We start from the raw sequence: 11067 nt of genomic DNA, 5'->3' as shown, positions 1-11067 counted from the left end.
ATTCCTTTGGTTGGTAGTAGTTGCAACCCACACAGCAGCCAAGTTTCATCCATCACTATTCCCTCTACACACCTATACATTGATTTTAAGGAAAAGGTTCTTAATGGCTCCATTAAGTTTCTTCATTACAAAGGTAATTTTGAGCCACATGGATGCTGATATGGCCATTCTTGCTATTAGAATAATATTTTTTTCCTATTCAAGAACAATTTTATAATTTGGTATGCCACCTCAAACTCATTAAGAAGATGTATGGAAACAACTGGTAATTAACCAAAGGATAAGAGGATAAAGTGCTTAACAGGTTGGTAGATAAATTGCCAAATCCCTTTTATTAATTAATAAAAAATTCTTACTATAAAGATTTTACATTATTCCTTGAACCCAAAGTTTCTCATATCATACTAGAGGATTTTGACTACAATATGTGGTGCTTTTTCTTCAATGGTTGCTGCTGCATCTTTTGGAACAAGAAGTCATGCAACTTTCCAATTTGTTGTCATCTGCCGCAACAAAATAACTCACAAGTTAGCTTCCAATGTCAAGAAAGCTATAATTAGAGAGAGAGAGAGAGAGAGAGAGAGAGAGAGAATACCATTGATGTAAGTGGAGCATGAAGATTGGGAACATCCAACAACACAATAGAAATTTGTATCTAAATTAATGGAAGCTTGGGACACTCCTCCAAGACAGACCAAACAATCAATACCACATGAAAGTAGTGAACCACCTTGTATGATGCATTTGATGCAACTGAAGCATTTGAAAATGGATATGGCGGAGGTCTGCTGTGCAACCGCAACCATAACTAAAAACATTAAGAGAACTGATCTAATGTTTCTTCCTCCCGCCATTGCTCTTTTATCTTCACACTTAATTAGCTCTTCTAGTTAGGTCTAGGTGGGAAGTAGATGAACCTCATATTGTTTGAATTTATAGTCCAAAATAATTTATTCTGATTTTTATGGAACCTTTAGAAAAGGAAAAATAATATTCTCGTGAATATTCCAGGTTAATATAATTTAAGAAAGTAAATAAAAATATAATTTTTAATGGAAAAAAGAGTGTTAATCAAATTGATTCCCTGACAAGCGCCTCTTCATCCTAAGCTGCGGCTGATCTGGCCGCAGTGGGTGATGGTCTGTCTTCATCTAAAGCTATGGTTGACTTGGCCAGTGGATGAGGGTCCATTTTCTTAAACAAAGGATCATATCGATCGGTAATCATAGAAATAATCTTGGATAGAGGTTTGCATGCCCTTAATATTTTTATGGGAGAGTGTTTTCTATCCGAGAGTGGCTTGCTGGAAGAAAATACCCAACCACTATTCTTGAAATGGAATCATTCCTAAAGGACAGAGATCAACTTAGAAGAAAGGATGAGAGAGATAAACACAGAATTCAAAATTGTATATTACACTCTGGAGCAGAAAATTTTTCAAAAGAAAAAATAAAATTCTCTTTGACTCTGATAAGTCACTCGAGTCAAGTAAAAAATATCGAAAACCTAGTCAAAAGTTACATAAACTCGCCGAAGTATAAAAAAATAGCAAGACTCGGTCCGAGTCACAAACGATTTTTTACTTGACTCGGATTTTTTCCCAAGTCTTGATATGGTCACTGCCTTTGTATCACAACTTTCTCCCTCCGTCGTTAGCACAACCTTCCACCTCTCCCTTCCCCTCCACAGCTGTTGCTGACTTATTGCTGCTATAACAACTCCGCCAGTGCTACTGCAACTCCACCTCTGCAACTATTGCCCTGCCATTGCTACTGCTTTCCGTTCAAGAAGCAAAACCATGGTATGGCAACAGACCTAGGAACAAATAGAGAAGGTAGAACGAAGAGAAATGGGCTTAAGAAGGCCTTGGGGGTTCTACCTAATAGTGGGGTGTGGTCTTCAAAGTGACAAGCTTTAGTTTCCCGGATTCCATGCAGATGATGGGTGAAGAGAAGTCTTCTCTTCTTCTAGAATTTGGCTTTATCATTAAATATTTTCTTATTCGGGATACCACCTACCTTGTATTCTTGTTTTTTAAAACCATGTCTTCGACCTACCTTGTATTCTGTAGATCAGTAGTATAGAAGTGAAAAAATGTAAATCGCCCGAGTCACCAGGTTTTGAGAAAAGTGAGTTGAATCGAAAAATCTGATTTTTTAATAATATTTTGAATAAAGAAAAAAAAAATTAATGGGAATTGTTGTCAAATTGATTCTGACATGAAAATATTTTGGATGGAAGCTTGCCCCTATTATTTTTAATGAACCTTTAAAAGGGAAAAATAAAATTCTCTTGATTCTGGAATAATATAATTTGAGAAAGGAAATCAAATCATTTTTCTAATAAAAAAAATACTTTAAAAAAGAATGTTTATCAATTTATTATTCCCACATGGAAATATTTTTGGATGAAATCTTCAGCTATTTTAGTGAATCTTTAAAAAGAAAAAAAAAATTCTCTTATTTCAAAATAATATAAATTGAGAAATAAATCGAAGCATGCTTCAAATAGAAGGAAAAAAAAAAAATCCTTTAAAGATAATGCTAGCTTGGAAATTTTTTTTGGATGGAAGCTTGCTCTTAATAATTTTTTATTGGACCTTTAAAAAGGAAAAAATAAAATTCACTTGATTCTAGAATAATACAATTTGAGAAATAAATAAAAGCATACTTTGAATAGAAAAAAAAAAAAAAACGGATGGAAGATTGGGCCTACCACATGCACGCCCGTACGCACACACACACACAGATTTATGTGATTCATCTAAGATGAGTTTTCTCCACGGCGATAACTAGAGCTTCCACTATTTTGATGATGAAATTACAAAACCATCATCCTCACCTCTTCTTATGAGATCAAATCTATATATAGTGTTTTTGACGCATTATAATAGAGAAAAACCCTAATCTCGGAAAGGACAAAATTACCCTCAGGGACTATCGACCCTCTTACAATCTCCATCACCCATAATGGGACCACTGTTATTATTGGGGAAGAACCACTAGTATATCTGAATTAAGTTGAGATCAAACTTCAACAATAACATTTCTTATGTGTCCACCTTGTTTTCCTCTCCCTCCTCGCCCTAACCCCAATCAAATTTCTTTCTATGAGCTGTGATATTATATATGTAATTTCTCTTTTTTTAAATTTGTTTAATTTGTGTTCAGGTAGATGTAATTGATATGGAATTGGGATTTGATCTGTTACTCTTTTTACTAGGGTGGGTTTACCTGAACCTTCACAAGCCTTTTTTTTTACATTGGATGAGTAACATACGTTTCATAGTATGATACATATGCTATATCATACTTATTATCTAACTGCATAAATTCATGCTTTGTGACAAATCTTTACTTGAACCATTATATCCTTTTTATTTTTTAAAATACCATCGCTTTCTCATTATCTTTCATATATTTTCTTCTTGCTATTTTTGGAACCTTTGGTACTTCTGGTCTTTAATTTTATATTTTTAATCCTAAATTTCCTTTTCATCATTTCTCCAAGATTTCCTTTGTTTCTATACCCTCTCTCCCTCTGTTAGCATGCCTTCTCTTCCTTAGAGCTCTCTTTCTCCTTCATGTAAATTGTAACATAGAAGGAGGTCTATGTTACCGGAGCTCTCTCTCTCTCTCTCTCTCTGCTATATTAGATCTCACTTTCTCTTTGCTATCGAGCGGTAAAAAGTAAAATCTGAGTGATATTTTAGATGAAAAATCCCAAGTTAGTTATTTTAAAAAACAGAAAAAGAACGCTATCCACTTGCGTGGTCTATGTCTAGATTCTAGACATAGACGTGCACGAAAAGACTGTGGTACCCTATTCAATGCAATGGAAATGCCTTTGTGCAATCTTTCATTGATCTACATGTTGATGCAGTGACCGTGCAAACCGATAGCATTCTCTTGGTCTTTATAAAATTATCTATTCAGACTTAAAACCTAAATTAGAAATATACTATGTTGGGTTAGTCCAGAATAAAGAAGATTCTAAGACAAGTCCCCTCCCATGATTTATTGCAGGAACATACTAGGCCACCCAAAGCCCACTAAAATCTATGAAAAGAATTGGCAACCAAAGAATAAAGAGAACAAATGCTGAACAAGCTACTACTAGATGAATTGCCAAATCTTTTTTTATTAATCAAATAGCCTTCTAGCTACCATTTATAAAGGCTCATACTATTCTTTGATCCCAAAGTTTCTCATATCATATTTGAGGATTTTGTATACAACATATGGGACTTGTTCTTCAATGGATTGCATTAGTTGCTGCAAATGCTTTCAGAACAAGAAGTCATGCACCCTTCCAATGCTTTGTCATCTGCAATACAAAATAATTTACCAGTTAGAGAGAGAGAGAGAGAGAGAGAGAGAGAGAGAGAGAGAATCAAGGGGATAGTGTGGTTGGTGAGCAACGAATTTGGTATGAGCTGTAAACTTGGACGTCCTAAGTTCGACTCCCACTAGGGACACCAATTGGGCTACTCACACGGGGTGTTTAGTACTTTTCACTGCTTTCAGTGAAAGTTGAATGGTTCTTATTTAACTCTGGTATGACCAAATCCATGGATTGTGCAGTCAGTATGGATCCACGGGACTAGTCGGCGAAGGCCTGGATACCCATCCTTAGCAAGAGAGAGAGAGAATACCATTGATGTAAGTGGAGCAGGAGGATTTGGCACAGTCAACAATACATTGGAAATTTGAATTAGGAGGAACTTGCGCGCCTCCAAGACAGTTCAAACAATCAATACATGTAAGTGGTGTACCACCTTGTGTGATGCATTTGATGCAACTGAAGCATTTGATAATGGATATAGCTGCAGAGGTATGGTGCTCTGCAACCACAAACATCACTATAAAAATCAACACAACTGATGATCTCATGTTTCTTCCTCCCTCCGTATCTCCTCTCTTTCTTTCTTCTATCTTCAAACTCAGCTCTCTTTATTTATGGTCCTAAAACGTTTACTTTATTCCTTGTGGGGGTGGAGGTTATGAACGTTATTTCTGCACACCCTGACATCTGCTACAGAAACGGTTTCTATTACCAAAAGACAGAAACGGTTTCTGGTCATGCCTGCTGCCTCTGTTTGGCCCTCGTGTAAATCGTTTGTCCTTTTTTGGCTCTTCTGGTAGAGAGGATGCTGTTTCTTCTTTTGAGTGAGCTGGACCCAATCTTAGCTCCTATTTCTTTGATTAAAAAAGGAGAATTTACTGTCACACCCAAACATTTGGCCTATATTTACTAAAATTCTCTTACATTTTACTTTTTTTTTTTTTTTTTTTTTTTATACTTTTCTGCTTTTGGATTTTTATATCTCTTTCTTCCCAGTTCTTTTTAAATACTTAGATTACTTATTCTTTTCATCTATAACCTATCAAACTTTTTTCAAATTGATTGAGAATGAAAATCATTACTTTGCATGGGTCCCATTCCTCCATTAGAGTGGCGAGTTCTCATGAATTTAAATATCTTTTCACTGTGGAAGGATTAAGTGATCCGTATGGGATATTGGTTGAAAATGATAAATATCCAATACTTCTATTAAATTTTTAATTAATTTTTTTATCTCTAAAACCATGTATCAGCAATCTTAATGGGGAATTTAATATTGATACCGATCTGAATTAGCATAGACTGAGATTGATAACAAGCTAATACCGATAAAAAAAATAAATTACTAAACTCATGATGATGGATGAGATAAAAGAAAAAAAATTAATGAATAAACAATAACCTTGATTTGGATGAGACAAAAATTTAAAATAATAATAATAATAATAAATAAAAAATATCTTTAAGTGGTTCAATACTAATGTAGTTAAAGAGAAAATATAAAATAAAATAACGATATGGGATCCAAGGAGGAGTTTGATAGCCAACAAAGCAATATTTGAATCAAGTAATTAGAAAGACAAGCCAGTTGGCTGTTTTATTGGATTAACAAAAGTAGGGGTGAAAGTTTGGCCCTGACAACCTGAACCCGCCCTGAGCCAGGGTTTGGGCCAAGTTTCTTGACCCTAAGGGCTGGTTAGGGTTGAAAAACCCCAACCCTGGGCTAGGGTTGGGTTGGGTTAAGGTTGAGGCCTCAACCTGGCCCAACCGACCCGAAATTTAACCTTGCATCTTTATAATAGAAATTAGGGCTCCAATAAGTATTTTATTTTTCTATAATTTTTTAATATATGAGACATGAATGAAAAAAACATGTCAATCAAGGTTAATCCAACCATTATAGAAGCCAAGGTCAACCCAATCCAACCCAATCCGGCCCTGATAGGGTCAATTAGGGCTAGGTTGGATTGGTATGAACTCTGAAAGGTTGGGCCTAAATATGAACCCGACAGGGTTGGGTTGGGCCTGGGTTGAATTTGAGGACCTAGAGTTGGGTTTGGGTTTTAAAAAATCCGGTCCAACTCGGCCCTGTTTCACCCCTAAGTAAAAGCATGTTTTAAATCAAAGGTGAAAAAGAGGGGTAATCTGGGTATTTAAAAAGAGCAAGGAAGAAAGATATATAAAAGTTCAAAAACAGGGGAGTATCAGAAAAAAAAAGTAAAAGATAAGGAAGTTTTAGTAAATATAACCTAAGTGTAGGGGAGTGATAGTAAATTCCTCATTAAAAAAATATGGTCAAAGGAATTCTACATGTCGATATGTCAGCATAGATGTGCGGGCCAATAAAATGGTATGCGGAAGCATCATCAGCACACATATGGGCATCCTGGTCTTTTCATGGCTAACTAGTATGAACGTCTTGTATGCTAACCTGATAGGGTTCTTTTTCCAAAAAAAAAAAAAAGAGATAAAAAACAGCTGAAATGAAGCAAAGCGCAAAACTTAAGGATAAGAAAGTCTCTAATCCAAACAAGACTATGGATTCTGAATTTGGATCCGTTGCACATACGATAATCTGGTCGTACATGTGAAGATCAACACCAGTCCCTTTTGCTTTGAAATATAGCCCTCTTTACCTTCGTAATGATATAAAGTGAGATAAGTGTTGAATCCTCACATGTAAATCCAAGGGTAAAGGATCCAAACTCAAATAAAATCTATAATATCATAAAATTCCTCCCGAGTCTGAGGTCACCAATGTCGGGGTTGGGCCATATTTAGCTTCCCATTATATTCCAGGACGAAGATGGTGTCCAAACAACTGGAATAGCAGAACCGAAGCAGCCCCGCAAAAGCAATGGACGGCTCAGATTTAATAAAACCTAAGGCACCGTTTTCATAGAAGAGAGAGCCTTCGTGTAGAAAGAGTTCTATCTTACATTCCTACCCTTCTCAACAGCAATTCAGTTTATTTAATGCAATGATTCTAAATTGACTTGAGACAGTTGCTTTAAAAATAACAGGGACAAAATAAATTTTGGAAAGGATTTCAACAGGGCAATGTAAGGGAGTCGCAGGGGCTTGGTGATCTGTACAATAAGGCTTGCAGGCTTCCCTACTTGCAAGTGTAAGCAGCCTAACCTACACGTGAAGCCACCGAATACAAACTGTTGTCCAATAATACACAAATTCTCTCTAATAGATATTTCTTAATAGAGTAGTGGATTTCATGTTAAACATCCTTCTTGTTTACTAAACACTATAAATTTAGTACACCGATATATAGTCAAAGATACATTGATCATCGATGGTCAAAATCCATGATGTATTACTGCAATGACAAGGACTTTTGAAGTCAAGAGACCAATTGAATTCTACTAACGACAATCTTATTATCCATCAACTGGCAACACATGAAAGACTCGTGCGATCCAGTTCAATGCACACATTGTATGTTGATTACCACTTGTATCTTGAAATTGTCATTCCTAAGTCATATAACTAAATAAAATATCCAGTCCTATCCCTAATTGAGAACGATTTCAGTTGAATAACTAAGGACAACCATGGCCCGTCAATAATCGCACACTTTGAATTACTAAATAAGTACTCTATTTGATGAACATTTTTCCTAAAGGGATTTGGAGCAAGAAGTCATGCACCCAGAGAATAAGAGAACAAAATGCTTAGCATATATGTTACTAGATAAAATTCCAAATCCTTTTTATTAATCAAGTAGCCTTCTAGCTACCATGCATCAAGGCTCATACTAATCTTTGATCCTATAGTTTTTCATATCATCTTTGAGGATTTTGACTACAACATATGGAACTTATTCTTCAATAGATTGCATTAGTTGCTGCAAATAATGCTTTCGGAACATGAAGTCAGGCACCCTTCCAATGCTTTGTCATCTGCAATATAAAACAACTCATAAGTTATCCTACCATTATTTGAGAGAGAGAGAGAGAGAGAGAGAGAGTACCATTGATGTAGGTGGAGCAAGAGGATTTGGCACAGTTAAGGGTACATTGGAAATTTGGATTAGGGGGAATTTGGTTGGCTTCAAGACAGAATACACAGTCGATACCACAATCAAGTAGTGTACCACCTTGAATGAGGCATTTGAAGCAAACTAAGCATCTGTGAATGGATATAGCTGAGGTATGCTGCTGTGCAACCACAAACATCACTATAAAAATCATCGCCACTGATCTCATGTTTCTTCCTCCCTCCATATCTCTTCTCGCTTACTAACTTACAATCCCTCTCTTCCTTCTATCTCCAAACTTAGATCTCTATTTATAGTCCAAAAAAGTTGCTTTATCCTTTGTGGGGTTGGGGGTTACGAACGTTTCTGCACACCCTGACACGGAAACGGTTTCTGTTCATACCTGCTGCCCCTGTTGACTCTCGTGTTATGCTGTTTCTTCTTTTGAGTGAGCTGGACACAATCATAGCCAGTTGTTTTGATTTAAAAGATAAAAATGGTCTAAGAAACTCTGCAAATCCAAGTGACTACACTAACTTAAGAGTCAATGGGAGAGTGTGCAAGAGCATCATCAATGCTCATAGGGGGCATTCTTATCCTTTCAGGGTCCAACAATTTCAACGTTTTCCATGTTATGATAAGGTTTTTTTTTTTTTTTCAAAAAATGGAAACAAAAAATTAAATGACTTTAAGACGTGTTAGAACCCATGGATCAAGTTGAAAACAGGGAAAAAAATCGTCTGCAATTTGGATCTCGTACAATTCCGTGAAATACCACCTTCAGGAGGTGACACGTGTATTGATACCAATGCAATGGTCCAGATGACTCTTCACTGATTTAAGGTTTTATTAGTTGTATCAGATCTAGACCATTACATTGGTATCAATACACGTGTCATCCTTTGAAGGTGGTATTTCACGGAATTACAGACGATTTTAACCCTGAAAACACACTCATTTAAAAAGAAAAAAAAATTTTGTTTTTCAAACTTACAGGAACAAAATTGACTTTTCACAAGGGTTTCTCGAACCCTATATATCATTTTCTTCTTCCTTTGGCTATGAACAGTAGCCAAGGAAAAACCTTGAATCCCCTTTTATTGTTGTTGTTTTTCGGCCCAGGCAGTCTGCGGGCTGCTTAGCCTTTGGCTAGGCGGCTTAAAGGTTTGCTTGGCCTTTAGCTGGGGCCTTGCGGGCCAGAACATGCGAGGGAGGGGAGAGATGCTTGCGGGCCTTCATGCAGCATGCTCTTGCCTCGTGCGAGGCATAGTGCTTGTATGACCAGCTCCAGTCTTGTGTCGGGACTACTGCATGTAAGGTGGGGCACTGTAAGAGAGTCGTAGGGGCGTGGATTCTACGTTGAGCGCCCCTCTCGTTAATGATTAAATACTATGAATTTAGTACAATGATATATAGTCAAAGAATACATCAATCATTAGTGGCCCAAAATCCATGATGTGTAATCGCAACGATAAAGACCTTTGAAGTGAAGTGACCAATTGAATTCTACTAACGAGAATCTTATTAACCATCAACTGGCAACACATACAGGACTTTCATATGATCCATTTCAATGCAGACACTATCTATGCACTAAAAGTTGTATCTTGGAATTGTCATTCCTAAGAATATATAGTGTGATAATCATATAAACAGAATGTTGAGTCCCATTCTTCATTGAGAACAATTAGGGTGAATAACTAAAGTACAACCATGTCCTATCAATAATCACACAATAAATTATTAAATGAAAATTTAGGTTTGATGGACACATTTCCAATTTGATTAATCCAAAATAAGGAGGATTCTAAGCCAAGTCCACCCACCCTTCCGAGTTCTTGCTCAGAACTAAGCAGGCCTCCCAAAACACACTAAAATATATGAAAATAATTGACAATTAAGCAAAGAATAAGAGAAAAAATTGCTAAAAAGATTGCTAGATAAATTGGCAAATCCTTTTTATTAGTTAAATAGCCTTCTACCATGTATCATGGCTTCTTATTATAGAGATTACACTATTCTTTGATTCCAAATGAAGATTTTCACAACAGCATATGGGACTTGTGATTCAATGGATTGCATTAGTCGCTGTTGCAGCTTTTGGAACAAGAAGTCATGCACCCTTCCAATTTTATGTCATCTGCAATAGAAAATAACTTGCAAGTTATTTGACATTGTCAAGTTACTATTTCAGAGAGAGAGAGAGAGAGAGAGAGTACCATTGATGTAACTGGAGCAAGAGGATTGGGCACAACCATTGACACAACTGAAATTTGTGTCTAAATTAAGTGAAGCTTGCTCTGGTATGAAGCAGTCAATACATATTTCAGCACATGAAGCTCTTGAACGGCTATGCATGAGGCATTGGATGCAACCGAAGCATTTGGTAATCGTTAAGAAGGCATGTTGTGAGGGCACAAACATCAACAAGAACATCATTACCACAAGTGGTCTGATGTTTCTTCCTCCCTCCATAGCTCTTTCTCAGTTACAATTCCTTTCAGTCTTCAAACTTCATTAGGTATGTTTGTGTAGAAAAAAACCCATATTTCTTGAATTTATAGTCCAAAAATATTATTTGGATTTTTATTGAACCCGTAAAAAAGAAAAACTAAAATTGACTTGAATTTAGCATAATGCAAAAGTAAATCGAAGAATGCTTGAAATAGTTAAAAATAAAACTATATAGGACTATTTGTCAAATTCATTTCTAGCATTTTTTTTTTTTTTTC

General features: G+C 36.1%; 4 long non-coding RNA genes across 4 annotated transcripts; all 4 read right to left on the bottom strand.

Moving 5' to 3' along the window:
* Positions 1-311: 311 nt before the first annotated feature.
* LOC122087722 lies at positions 312-2101 on the bottom strand. Its single transcript, XR_006142815.1, has 2 exons — positions 596-2101; positions 312-503 (listed from the first exon to the last, which is right to left on the bottom strand). It is a non-coding gene; the product is annotated as an uncharacterized LOC122087722 (long non-coding RNA).
* Positions 2102-4116: 2015 nt separating this feature from the next.
* Positions 4117-5291, bottom strand: LOC122087698. Its single transcript, XR_006142811.1, has 2 exons — positions 4655-5291; positions 4117-4326 (listed from the first exon to the last, which is right to left on the bottom strand). It is a non-coding gene; the product is annotated as an uncharacterized LOC122087698 (long non-coding RNA).
* A 2751-nt stretch (positions 5292-8042) lies between these two features.
* On the bottom strand, positions 8043-8692 carry LOC122087544. Its single transcript, XR_006142765.1, has 2 exons — positions 8330-8692; positions 8043-8258 (listed from the first exon to the last, which is right to left on the bottom strand). It is a non-coding gene; the product is annotated as an uncharacterized LOC122087544 (long non-coding RNA).
* Positions 8693-10268: 1576 nt separating this feature from the next.
* LOC122085396 lies at positions 10269-10920 on the bottom strand. The gene is made up of 2 exons (XR_006142119.1): positions 10555-10920; positions 10269-10475 (listed from the first exon to the last, which is right to left on the bottom strand). It is a non-coding gene; the product is annotated as an uncharacterized LOC122085396 (long non-coding RNA).
* Positions 10921-11067: the final 147 nt, after the last annotated feature.

Source organism: Macadamia integrifolia, chromosome 8 (genome assembly GCF_013358625.1).
Source record: "Macadamia integrifolia cultivar HAES 741 chromosome 8, SCU_Mint_v3, whole genome shotgun sequence".
Taxonomy (NCBI): Eukaryota; Viridiplantae; Streptophyta; class Magnoliopsida; order Proteales; family Proteaceae; genus Macadamia; species Macadamia integrifolia.
Note: the sequence above shows the minus strand (reverse complement) of the source record. Positions and strands in the feature narration are given on the sequence as shown.